Genomic DNA, 13,964 nt, shown 5'->3' with positions numbered 1-13,964 from the left:
CCACGAAGTCCACGGTGGTGTGTTGAGAATTAAAATCCTCCAAGTTGGCTCTTTCTTTATCTTCCAGCTGAAAGGAAGGGACTCTGAGGATCTAGAGAAAGAAGGAGGCAGAAAATGGAAGGAGCTTGGTCCCCAAGTGACCGGGTAGGGGTGAGTATTCCCGCCCCGCCCCCAACCCACATAGGTTGGAACATGAGTAAGCTATAAACTCGTCCTGTGTCAAGACCTTGAGGTAAGATGCCCAGAGAGGTAGACAGGATCTGTTAAACTGTGATAAGTCAGATTGACTATTTCATAACAGCTTGATTAAAGTATCATTTAGATACTAAAAAAAAAAAAAAAAGTGTGTATTTCCATGAGTTTTGGTAAGTGTAGCCCTTACTGTCAGTCAACACAGTCAAGTCTTAGAACACTTTCATTACCCTCAAAATTTCTGCCGTGTGCCTTTGCCCTCAGTACAGGCTCCTACCCTGCCCTAGGCAACCACTGGTCTGTTTTCTGCCTCTATTGTTTGGCCTTTTCTAGAATTTAGTACAAATTGATCTGGACAATGTGTAGTCTTTTATGTATGCAATCTTTCACTCAGCATCATACTTTTTAGACTCACTCACATCCTTGCATGTAGCCACCATTTATTCTCTTTTGATGACTAACTATGGTTCCATTTAGGGATACGCAACATTTCGTTCATACATCAGTCAAGGGACATTAGGGTTGTTCTCACTTTTTGGCTATTACAAATAATGCTTCTAGAAACATTCATGTGCATGTCTTTTTGTGGCGTGTTTTCACTACTATTGGACAGACACCTAGGACTGGAATTGTGGGGTCATGTGGTAAGTTTAATGCTTAGGGTATGTTTCACTACAGAAGAAAGTACAAAACTGTTTATCCAACCATTTTGCATTCCTGCCACCAGTGTTTAAGAGTTTTAATTGCTCTCCATTTCTGCCAACACTTAGTATTTTTATTCTTTTTTTTTTTTTTTAATTTTAGTTATTGGGACTCAGTTGGTTAGGCGTTCGATCACAGTTCTGCACTGATAGCATGGAGCTTGCTTGGGATTCTCTCTCCCCCTCTCTGCCCCTCCCCTGTCACATGCTCTCTCTTTTTAAATAAACATGCCTAAAATTATATGTGCATATATGAATTTTACATATGCATTTATATATATTTTACATATATACGGTATATCCATATATACAGATATATGCATATATACATATATTTATATATAATATATAAATCATATATTTTTTACATCTTGACATGTTTCCATTTAAGGTTTTCTTCTATCCTCCTTATGTATCTCAGTTACTATCCAAACTACTATCTGATGTCATTTCTCCTTAGCAGCTCTTTTAGCACAGGTCTGCTAGTGACAAATTCTCAGTTTTGTTTTCCACTTTAAAAAACAAAAAATCAAGGGGCGCCTGGGTGGCTCAGTTGGTTAAGAGTCCAACTTCGGCCCAGGTCACTATCTCACGGTGTGTGGGTTCGAGCCTTGCGTCAGGCTCTGTGCTGACAGTGCAGAGCCTGGAGGCTGCTTCGGATTCTGTGTCTCCCTCTCTCTCTGCCCCACCCCCGTTTACTCTCTCGCTCTCGCTCTCTCTCGCAAAAATAAACATCAAAAGAAATTTCTTTAATAATAAAAAAATAATTAAAAAAAATTGAGAAATGGCTTTATTTTTATCTTCGGTTTTGAAAGAGTTCTTCACTGGTTATAGTTTTTTCCAGCACTTTGAATATGTCATTAAATGGAACAGGAAGCCACCGTTCTTTTACAGAAAGTGCAGTAAATTCACACTCTCTTTGGCTCTTCATGTTTCTGTGAAAAGTCAGCAATAAATCCTATTTTCCATCGTTCCCTGTACATGATGTAACATTTTCATTTTGTTCCTTTAAAAATGTTTCCTTAGGGGCGCCTGAGTGCCTCAGTCAGTTGGGCGTCCGACTTCAGCTCAGGTCATGATCTCACGGTTCGTGACTTCGAACTCCACGTCGGGCTCTGGGCTGACCGCTCAGAGCCTGGAACCCACTTCAGATTCTGCGTCTCCCTCTGTCTGCCCCTCCACTGCTTGCACTCTGTTTCTCACATTATCTCAAAAATAAATAAACATATTTTTTTTTAATGTTTCATTTACCTTTGGCTTTCAGCAATTTAACTATAAGGTGTTTTTCTCTTTGTTCTGTAGATAGTGGCTGTCATTCCATCAAATTCAATTGTTCTTTCTTCTGACATCTGACTCATGCCATGAGCTTTTTATTTCAGTTAGTGTACTTCAAGCTCCAGAATTTCCATTTGCTTTTTTCCATTTCTGTTGAGATTCCTTGTGATTCATTGTGAGCATATTTTCCTTTAGTTCTTTGAGCACATTTTTAATAGCTGCTTTGAAGTCCTTATCTGCTGCATGTCATGTCCGAGCTCTTCAGAGTCAGTTTCCGTTGACTGGTTTCCCCGTCTCCCTTCCCTGAGTTTGCGAAATACTTTAACTTTTCTTTGCAGGTCTGCCCCTTTTTTTATTTAAAACCATACATTGTAGGCAACATGCGGTAGCCATTCTGGATCCTGCTTTGTTCTGAGTGTTTTTCGTTTTAATAGACAATTAACTTGCCTCAACTTTGCCTGCAAATCTATGTCACTTTCAGTGGATAGCCACTGATAGCTCTGCTTATTATTTTTATTTGTTTAAGTCTGGCTCCTGGGGTTTTCCCCCCACGTGCATAGTTTTGTAGTCAGGCAATGACTTGGGCAGAGATTATGCTAAGACACTTCAGGCCAATAAGTCTTCCATCTCCACTGTCTACACTGCGTGTGGACTGAGGGATGTTTTCACAAGGGCAGCAAGTTTACCAGTCTCCCAGCCTTCAACTTTTGCTGGATCTCCTATGGTTCCAGTATGCCTACACAGTTTAGCCACCAGCCAAGAATGTATGTGGGATTTGTCATCCATGGTCTTCTTTGGCTCTCTCGCTTCCAAAACTTCGCTCTTAAATTTCTAGCTGCTCTGTCAATCCCCCCATTCAAATCTGTTGTATGTAGTTGGTAAAGTCACAAGTGTTCACCACCTGAGCTGGGTGAGATGGGAATGCCGGGATGCCTCCAGGCAAGATGGCCACAAACTCACCGCTCTGCCCGAGGTGGTATCAGTTTCCATGGGCACATTCTTCTCAAGTTGTTGCCTATCTTTAGTCGTTTTCCAGTGGCCTGAAATGACTATCCTTGAAATCACCTGACTTCCTCACTACATTACCAAAAGCAGTCCCTAGATTTCATCCTAAAGGAAAGAGAAAGCCACTGCAAGGTCGTGAGCTACAAAACAGTATGAATCCAGCTCTGTATTCTTAAATGCCCACTCTGACTGCTGTGTGGGAAATCAGTTGGTTAGGGAAAGTTCCAGTTAGAGTGCATGTAGTAGCAAGTTAACAAGAAACACAACACAATGAGCTGTAACAACGAAAGAGATTTGTTGTGAAGTAACGAAAAAATCCTGAGGTAGGACAGCACGTTGTGAGCCTGGTATTCATGATGTCTTCAGAACTGGAGTTCTATGTCCCTGGGATGCCAATGGATCTGTCTCAAGCCCTCATGATACTGAGATGTCTCCTCCAGGCTCCATGTACCTCATTTATATCCAAGGAGAGGGATGGTGTCTTTCCCCCAACCATTTTACAAAGCTCTGAGCTTCCCTCTGATTGAACCAATATGCACACTCCTAAATTAATCACCATGACCCAAAGAATTCAACGTGTAGACTGATTTCAACTGATCAGGGCAGACCTCTCCCTCCACCCCCCCGCAGCCATCCACCCACCCAAACCCCATAACTGGGTATCTCTGGGACCTGTTAGAAAGGAGGAAGGACTAAAAGGAGACTGAGGAGACAGCCCACGAGGAGTGGCCCTGATTCCATTGTTCATTGCCAGTCATATTAGTCGTCTGGGCTGTCATAACAAAATATCACAGACTGTGGGACTTAAACAACAGACATTTATTTTCCCAGAGTTCTGGAGGTTGGAAGTCCAAGATCAAGGTGTTTTCAGGGTGAGTTTCTGGGGACACCTGCCTCCTTGGCCACCTTCTCCCTGTGTCCTCACATGGCCTTTTCTCTGTGCCCATGTGTGGAGAAAGAGATTTCTGTTGTCTCCTCTTCTTCTTATAAGGACACCAGTCTTGGTGGATTAGGGCCCCGCCCTTACCTACTCATTTAACCTTAATGATTTTTAAAAGCCCAGTCTCCAAACACAATCACATTGGTGGTTAAGTCTTCAAGGAATGAATTGGGGTGGGAGAGGGGCATAACACCAGACAAGGGGCAAGGATCTGGGTCTCCTCCATTCTGGCCAGCATAGCTTCAGATCAACAATGAGCCGGCACTCCAGCCTGGAGATTTTGCACTGGACTCCCTGGTCAGCCTGGTAGGGAAGGGAGGAAGGGAGAGCCATTAAAAAAAAAAGAAAAATTAAAGCAATAGCTAAGATTGAAGACAGGAAAATATACCACTCATTATAATGAAGGGATTAAGGCAGTGGCTGTCAGGCTGTGACGCAAATACAGTGGCCACATCCCAAGCACTAGACTTTTAAGTTCCAAACCATCCATAAGTCAGGGGGGGGAAATGGTAATTGAAAATGAAAAATAAACCCATATCTAAAAAAAATAATTTTGAACCCAGGGAAGAATTATAATTAGATCTACCCTCCCGCAGTGTGTTGCTGGCGTGGTGGCCTGAGGACTGCTCTCCACACCATGGAAACATGCCTCCTCAGCTGCCTCCCACCTCCCTCTCTCTGCATTTTCTTCCCATTCTTCCCCCAGGGCTGAGCAGAGTTATCCTTCCCTGACCGCTCAGATCTCTCTCTAATTCCTTACCCAGGCTGCCCCACAGAGCAACTGTTCTCTGATTTTGCGATGGACTTAGTTATTGTCCTTCACACCATGTCTCCAAATTCATACCTTAAAACCTAACCCCCAGTGTGATTGTATTTGGAGACGGGGTCTTTGAGAGGTGATAAGATCGTGAAGGCGGAGCCCTCACAATGAGATTGGCATCCTTTATAACAGGAGACATGAGAGAGCTTGCTTCCTTTCTCTTTCCACCAGATGAGGACACAAGGAGAAAACAGCCATCTGCAAGCCAGAAAGAATCCTCACCAGAAACTGAATCTGCCAGCATCTTGACTTTGGACTTCCCAGCCCCCAGAACTGTTAAGAGTAAGCTTCTGTTGTTTAAGGTGCCCAGGCTATGGTATCTTGCTCGTTATAGCAGCCTGAGCCAACGAAGATACTCAACAGCTCTCCTCCTCCTGCCCCACACAGTCTGCCCCAGTCCTCAGGGGACAGAACTGTCACCTGGAGAGACGTCCAGCCGAGAGGAGCCTGTTTGACTGGAGACCTCTAAACCAAATAGAGTTGATTCTCGTTATTTGTGGTAGTCGTAAAGTCTCCATGAACACTGGCTTGGCAAGTACTGAACCACTGCTCCTAGGGGAGATATGAACATGTATACAGTGTCCACCTATCTCAAAGATTACAATCTTCAATTCTAAAAACAACTCATCCGGGGAGATTCTATTTTCTTTACTTTATGAAAGAGAAACAAGGCTTAGCAGTACTAAGTGACTTGTCTGAGGGTATAACCACCAACAGATGCCAGAGTTGGGGTTCGACACCATCCAAACGGCCCCAGAGCCTCTTAGTCTACACTGCACTGTCCACTCCCACGTCCACCCTCCTGCTATCGCTGTATGAGGCAGGGACAAGAGCGCAGGGCGTCCCTTCGTTCAACCTCAGTTGGAAACACGCATCAGGCGACTCATTTCGCTGCTCTGTGCGTGTCCACATGCATGGCCAAAAAAGTCTTGGAATATTGACCTGGGGCTTACAAATAAATGTTAATGGAGAGGAGAATTAACAAATATGGAATCCACAAATACTGAGGACTGGCTGCACTTCTCTGCTGCTGTAACATGAATAGTCAGGAGAGAAACCAGCCTTGAGAGGACATGTGTAGATGGGGCTGTTGTGTCTGTCACTCATCTGGGACAGTGGGGACAGATCTAGGCATCCATCAGGTAGGCTCCTCACTGACCACAAACTCCACAAGAACAGAGGCTGGGTCTACCTTGCTCACCACTCCATCTCCACTCCTTGGAAGGAAGTATGTGCTGAGTGGTGGCCAGAGGGAGACGAATACTGAGGCTGAGAATTGGTGTCTTAACATGGGTCTTTATGAAGACGAAACAAAAGATTTAATGGGCATCCCTGAAAACACACTCAGAAATGAGATCTGAACCAGGAGATTTAAAAGAAAAATAGTGTGGGGGCTCCTGGGTGGCTCAGTTCATTGGGCAGCTGACTTCAGCTCAGGTCATGATCTCATGGTTCATGGGTTTCAGCCCCACGTCGGGCTCTTTGCTGTCAGTGCAGAGCCTGCTTCAGATTCTCTGTCTTTCTGTCTCTCTCTCTGCCTGTCCCACACGTACACTCTCACCCTCTCAAAAAAAAAAAAAAAAAAAACCTTTACAAGTAAAACTATAGAAATCTTATGAAAGAAATCGAAGAAGACACAAAAAAATGGAAAAAGATTCCATGCTCCTGCATAGGAAGAACAAATATTGTTAAAATGTCGATACTACCCAAAGCAATCTACATATTCAATGCAATCCCTATCAAAGTAACACTAGCATTCTTCACAGAACTAGAACAAATAATGCTAAAATTTGTATGGAACCAGAAAAGACCCTGAGTAGCCAAAGCAATCTTGAAAAAGAAAACCAAAGCAGGAGGCATCACAATCCCAGACTTCAAGCTATACTACAAAGCTGTAATCATCAAGACAGTATGGTACTGGCACAAGAACAGACACTCAGATCAATGGCACAGAACAGAGAACCCAGAAATGGACCCACAAATGTATGGCCAACTAATCTTTGACAAAGTAGGAAAGAATATCCAGTGAAATAAAGACAGTCTCTTCAGCAAATGGTGCTGGGAAAACTGGACAGCGACATGCAGAACAATGAACCTGGACCACTTTCTTACACCATACGCAAAAATAAACTCAAAGTGGATGAAGAACCTAAACATAAGACAGGAAGCTCTCAAAATCCTAGAAGACAAAATAGGCAACAACCTCTTTGACCTCGGCCACAGCAACTTCTCACTCAACACGTGTCTGGAGGCAAGGGAAATAAAAGCAAAAATGAACGATTGGGACATCAAGATGAAAAGCTTCTGCACAGCAAAGAAAACAATCAGCAAAACTAAAAGGCAACCGACAGAATGGGAGAAGATATCTGCAAATGACATATCAGATAAAGGGTTAGTATCCAAAATCTATAAAGAACTTCTCAAACTCAACACCCAAAAGACAAACAATCCAGTGAAGAAATGGGCAAAAGACACGAATAGACACTTCTCCAAAAAAGACATCCAGATGGCCAACTGACACATGAAAAAATGCTCAACATCACTCATCAACAGGGAAATACCAATCAAAACCACAATGAGATACCACCTCACACCTGTCAGAGTGGCTGACATTAACAACTCAGGCAACAACAGATATTGGCAAGGACGCAGAGAAAGAGGATCCCTTTTGCCTTGTTGGTGGGAAAGCAAGCTGGTGCAGCCACTCTGGAAAACAGTATGGAGGTTCCTCAAAAAACTAAAAACAGAACTACCCTAGGACCCAGCAATTGCACTACTAGGCATTTATCCACAGTATACAGGTGTGTTGTTTCGAAGGGACACATGCACCCCCATGTTTATAACAGCACTATCAACAATAGCCAAAGTATGGAAAGAGCCCAAATGTCCATTGAAGGATGAAGGGATAAAGAAGATGTGGTATATATACACAATGGAGTGTTACTCAGCAATCAAAAAGAATGAAATCTTGCCATTTGCAACTAGGTGGATGGAACTGGAGGGTATTATGCTAAGCAAAATTAGTCAGAGAAAGACAAATATCATATGACTTCGCTCATATGAGGACTTTAAGAGACAAAACAGATGAACATAAGGGGAGGGAAACAAAAATAATATAAAAACAGGGAGGGGGACAAAACAGAAGAGACTCTGAAATACAGAGAACAAACTGAGGGTGGCTGGAGGGGCTGTGGGTGGGGAGATGGGCTAAATGGGCAAGGGACATTAAGGAGGACACTTGTTGGGATGAGCACTGGGTGTTATATACGTAGGGGATGAATCACTGGAATCTACTCCTGAAATCATTATTGCACTATATGCTAACTTGGATGTAAACTAAAGAATAAAAATAAAAAATAAAAAATAACAAAAATAATAAAAAAGTAAAGTAGTGTGGATATTTTTTATAATTCATCGGTTTGAGGTTATTTTTTTCCCCTAATTATAAAAATAATTCATGTTCATTGTTGCGGGAAAAATTTTTTTTCTTAATTTTTTTTTTAACCTTTATTTATTTTTGAGACAGAGAGAGACAGAGAATGAACAGGGGAGGGGCAGAGAGAGAGGGAGACACAGAATCTGAAACAGGCTCCAGGCTCTGAGCAGTCAGCACAGAGCCCAACGCGGGGCTCGAACTCACGGACCGCGAGATCATGACCTGAGCCGAAGTCAGACGCTTAACCGACCGAGCCACCCAGGAGCCCCGGGAAAAAAATTTTTTAAGTAAAAAGCATAAAAGTACCAACCCTCCACCACCTAAAAACAATTATGACTAAATCTGAGCCAATATTCTTCCAGTGTTTTGTCCAGTGTTTGACTACAGTTTGTTTTCCTCATAGATCCCTGCGCCCCACGCCCCTCTCCAATATCCCACTTCATGCCACAGGGAGGGGACGCCCATGCAGAGCTTAGGGTACAGGAGCCAAACTCTGGACATCTCCAGTCCCCAGATGTGAGGGCTTGGCCTAAACCAGAAGGATGGAGATCCAAGATCAGTCTGAGCTGGTCCTTACTGTCCCCAGTGACGAGACTGCATGGAATTGGAGGAGGAGGGTGGGGACAGAGTGTAGATGTTGCTGGGGGGCCCCTACATGCATCTGGCTTCCCAAGCCAGGGCCGGGCAGAGGCCGGCACGACGGAACAGCAACATCACGGGGCAGAGCCGTCCCTAGGTGGGGCCTGGCAAAATGCCTGACCCCAGAATTTTACCAGAACTACAAGAAACTGAGTCCCCCAACACAGGAGCAGAAGGCATGCCCCTCTGCAGTGTCAGAGGGTGGCCCTGAAACAGCCCTCCCCATCCCCAGACACCCCAGCAAGCTGGGCACACTTGACTGCACCCCCATGTGGCTGAGCTAACCCCTGGAGAATGGAGAACACGGATCAAGTGGAAGCCCATGTCCCCGGACACTGGCGGGAGAAGCCGGGACAGGCCTTCTCAGTGTGACCCCTGCCCTGAGGCCCAAGTCAGTGCCTCACTGTCCCCCGGGACACCCCGGGAAAAGGGCTCTCTCTGAACTGACACAGATTTAGTTCCTGTCGCTGGTGGAATGTGGGCCCAAAGGAGAAATGATAATCCAGCCACAGGAAACCTGACTTGTGTGGCCAGTCAGGTGTGGGCATGGAGTGCACTTGAGATACATAGATCTTTCTTCTCCAGTGGGGCGTGTTCTGATATTTTGCTCTGATTTCTACTCACAGAGAAACTCATGATAATCCTGAACTGCTGTGGCTAAAATCCCACTTCCCAATTGTGGGAAAGCCCTCACTGTTCTCTCGTCTCTGCTACAATGCTGGCTTCTGGCTTCAGGTCCGTAACTCTTACCTGCCGAGAATTCTTACCTGAACATGGTGTATGTTCACGGCCACGTCTTCCAGGGCTGACTCTCCACCCTCTCATCTTTGTTCCTGCCCAGTGAGTTCCCCAAAGTCCTGACAGCGTATCTCCCCCACCCTCGAGCTCGTCCATCCAGATGGCTCAGCTGCTAGGGAGCCAGGAATGCGTGCTGTCCGGCTGTCCAGCTCCATGGACATCCAGAGGCCGAACGGACGGTTACTGGCTGAGCGGGTAGGGGCAGCTTTTGGAAAAGGCAGCACGTAGCTGAGTCTTGAAAAAAGCGGGCAGGTAGGGTGGGAAAGATACAGTAATCTGGATGAACAAGGAGCCTGAACAGGGATCAGCTCTTTGGAGTTGATCTGACAAACAGGAATGGCAGGATTCCCAGATCACAAGGGGACTGTCCTCTGGAGGCATGGTAACAGGGAGCGGAAGGGGGGGACAAGGGGACACCGGGGCTGATGAGAAAACCAGTGTGGCACTAAAACAAGCCTTCTGCGGACCTGACAGGCTAGTCTGAGAATGGGGGAGCGAGCCATCTGAGAGCAGTTGGACCCGGTGAGCTAGGGCAGACACACCACACCGTATACCAGCACAGACTGTTGTTCCAGAAGCACCGGAAGCCAGGGGGCCGGAGATGGGAAGATGGCTCCAGGTCCTTCTTCAGCAGGACTGAAAGGAGGTTCTAGAAGCGAGTTGGTTAAGCATCTGACTCTTGGTTTCGGCTCAGATCATGATCTAGTGGTTCGTGGGTTCAAGCCCCCCATCGGGCTCTATGCTGGCAGCTCAGAGCCTGCTTGGGATTCTCTCTCTGCCCCTCCCCCATCTGTGCCGTCTCTTTCAAAATAAACTTAAAAAAAGAGAGAGAGAAGGTTCTAGAACAGGAGAGAAGTAAGCATGTTTGTGAATGGAAATACAACATCCTAGGGAGAGAAAGAAAATGAAGATTCAATCAAAAACCTAAGCAGATCATCAGTCAAAAAGCAGAAATGCTTTTCTGGTTATAAATAACATCTAAAACTTTCTAAATAAAAAGGACTTCATATCTTAAAAGTCCCAACATCTCTGTGAACTTGTAGTAATTGCATGGCCTTTTATCCTTTCCTCAAGATACCTTTAAAGTTCACTGCAGCTATGAGGATTCAACGTAAATCATTCTGTTTCCTTTGAAATAAATACACTCTGAGCTATTTTGGTGTGGGTCATGTTTAATAACGGTTTCACAATGTGTAGACACGAATACATGAACAACCTCACATTTAATATTATGAGATTGAGCAGACAGCCAAGTTATTAATATGTGGTTTAAATCCAGCACTCTGGCCGTTTAGAACAGGCAGCGGAATTTCTGAGTAATCGCCAGCAATGCTCAGTCTGGCAGCCACATGGCAACCGAAGAGACAGGTTGTTTTGTTACAAACTTCAAAGGCCCCATTTGCCCCAGTGGAGACCCCCACCATTCGGCGCACTCGCAGAGCAAAACCATCACGTGGAACTCAAGAGTCCGGGGGGTGAAAAGGCCTCGGGGGCGCCCACAGACCCCACCGCAGGCCAGCAGCTCAGGGACAGGGTAGGCCAGCGTGCCCGCCGATTCTGGGGCCTTGCCCAGGCCCCTCATCTCCTGAAGTTGGAGGCATTCTGGGGTGGACAGAGGAACCCAGCCTCTTCTGGGATGAGCCTAGAAACCAGCCTGGACGGAGCTCGTCTCGGCCGGGCCGGCTGGCACCTTGCGTCCGCCACCAGGTCTGCGGGCCAGGCCTAGCGGGTAGCGCTGTCTGGATTCTGACTCAGGGCGGCGGGCAGACATGCCCTGGGACGGCCGCCCTGGCATTTCAGCAGCTCCTGGCCGGGCCTCACCAGGCTCATCCAGAGGACTTGACATGCCAGGAAGACGCTGCGAAATGCCGTTTTGCGTCTAGGGCGCAGTTCTGCCGCCAGCTCTCGGACTTCTGGTCCGTTACCCTTAACTGAACGCCCGCAAAGATCCCTCGCCTGGCATCTTCCTGCGCCACAGCCCACACGCCCTGTGGCTTCCTTTCCAGCAGGGACTCAGACCCTCAGCTCCCCAACTAGCACAGCAGGAAACAGTTCCCACAGAGACTTCTGAACGGACAAGGGGGATGAGCGTCGGGAGAGCCAAGTGGGGGGCCGAGTGCAAGACGCCCCCAGAAGCCCGCGGTGGGAGGGACCCCAGCTGCCGCTCCGTGCCCAGAGCCGCACCCGGGACTTGAGATGTGGGGCTGCTGAGGTGGGGAACCTGGTTCTTTCGGATCACTTCCATCCCTGGGAGGCTGAGCCATCTCTGGTCACTGGGTTTCCAGTCTTCTGGATGGTTCCAGCGGTGAGGCCCAGGAGCCCTGCATTCCCAGCCTCGGGCGGGCAGTTTTGTGGGAAAAGCCAAGCTGCTTAAACCCAGCCCTCGCCAGGGCCGGACCCCGTGGGGCCCCAACTCCAGGGGCTCTTCCTCGGCCTGTTCCAAGGACGGTATGAAATGACAGCTATAAACGTGTCCAGGCAGTGTCGGTGTGGCACGGTCCCCCTCCCTGGGCTCAGTTGCAGGAGCTCCTCTTCCAGGATGCAGTCCGGGTTGAAGGGGACTAACAGCACCCCAAAACGGCAACGCGGACGGAGAAGGGACAGGGAAGACAGAGAGTAACTCTTTGGTCCTGTTTCTAAGTAAGCAAAACTGACGTTCACACAAGAAACTGCACTGACCTGGCCTCCGTGACCTGGCCTCTCTCCCCCAGATCTGCTTAGTGGACCCAGACGGCATAGGTGAATTCGCAGGAACCGGGGCTCACTTGTCTCTTGCGAGCCATGTCAACGACACTCAGAATGATGTGCCCTTCGCCTCCCTCCTTTCCTTTCCCGAATCAGTAATGGGGTGACCGTGTCGTGGCCTTCACTAGGCAAAACGTAACCTGCAGAGAATACCGCGAGGCTCCTGTTTGTGGCCATAAACAGTCCATTTCAGCAGCACCAGAGGGTTCCTTAAATAGGTCACCAGATCGGCGCCACTGGTGCTTTTCACACTCAAAAACGTTTGTGGCGACCGGATTTCACGTGAGGGGTGGCCCGCAGCTCAGACACCCAGCACCCAGACACTCTGAAGTCGGGTAATGACATTAAGACGCTACACCCTGCGGAAGGTAGGACAGGCGACAGCGCCTCCTGTTGCTGCAGGCTCCCGAGCAAGCCTCACCTGAGCGTTCCTTGAGGGCGCCTTGCGGGGAGAGCGCCCGTGGAGCAATCCGCGTGGACCCTGAACAACCAGGGCTGCGGGCGGCCGGCAGTGCGGACGCTCTCTCCTCATCGTTCCGGCACATCCTCCTCTCTGCCCCGCTCCCCAGCCCAAATTAAAGATCACAGGACCTGAATAGGGTTCAGAAAGGAGTGTCCGCTGGCATTAAAAAGAGAGACGTCAGCATCGTAGGTGACCATTTCAGTTCATCCTGATCACTCTTCTCCAGAAACCACCACCATTCACATCAGTGACTTACTCATATGAATAGAACGACAGATTCTAGGTCTCTGAAGAGTTACTGATCTGTTACTCTTAATGAATCTCAGTGCAAAGTAAGGAACGTTTTACAAGCCCCCCGCCCAATAGTGATGAACCCAACCACTCACCGCACACCTCCCCCAGCTACACCACTCCTGGCTGTCACGTTGCCAAGAATCGTGGTTCTTGAGTTCGGCATGCAGTACTGAGAAGGGATGGTGGGCGGGAGGGCAGTGCCTGTCGCTCTATCCTGGCTGCACCGGGCAGTCGGGACCCTCGGGACAGGCACACAGGCGTGTGCACGCGGAAGTACCACCCTCCTGTTCATCAAAAGCCATTTTTGTATGTTTATATTTACAACCACCCAACCACACAAGCAGATAGGTTCTTCCTCACTGAGCAGATGAAAAACGGGCACCTGAAGGAAGAAACGCTTACTGCACACTTCCATTAACTCGTTAATTTTCCCTTCGGGTTCTATCTGCAGTTTACAGATGAGAAAACTGGGGCTCCCAAGGGCCTTACGGCATCTACCCACAGCCACCCAGCCTGTAGGGGACGGCCTGGGATTTGCTCATTTCTAAGGTCGCTCTGTGTTCGTGACCACACTAACCTGCAGTGCAAGAAAAGGCTCCAGACGAGACCCCAAAGCCACCATCAGGCTCTGCAAACACACTTCTGAACGGATGCAT

This window comes from Prionailurus bengalensis, chromosome C2 (assembly GCF_016509475.1).
Source record: "Prionailurus bengalensis isolate Pbe53 chromosome C2, Fcat_Pben_1.1_paternal_pri, whole genome shotgun sequence".
In the NCBI taxonomy this organism is placed as follows: Eukaryota; Metazoa; Chordata; class Mammalia; order Carnivora; family Felidae; genus Prionailurus; species Prionailurus bengalensis.
This window is presented reverse-complemented; position numbering follows the sequence as displayed.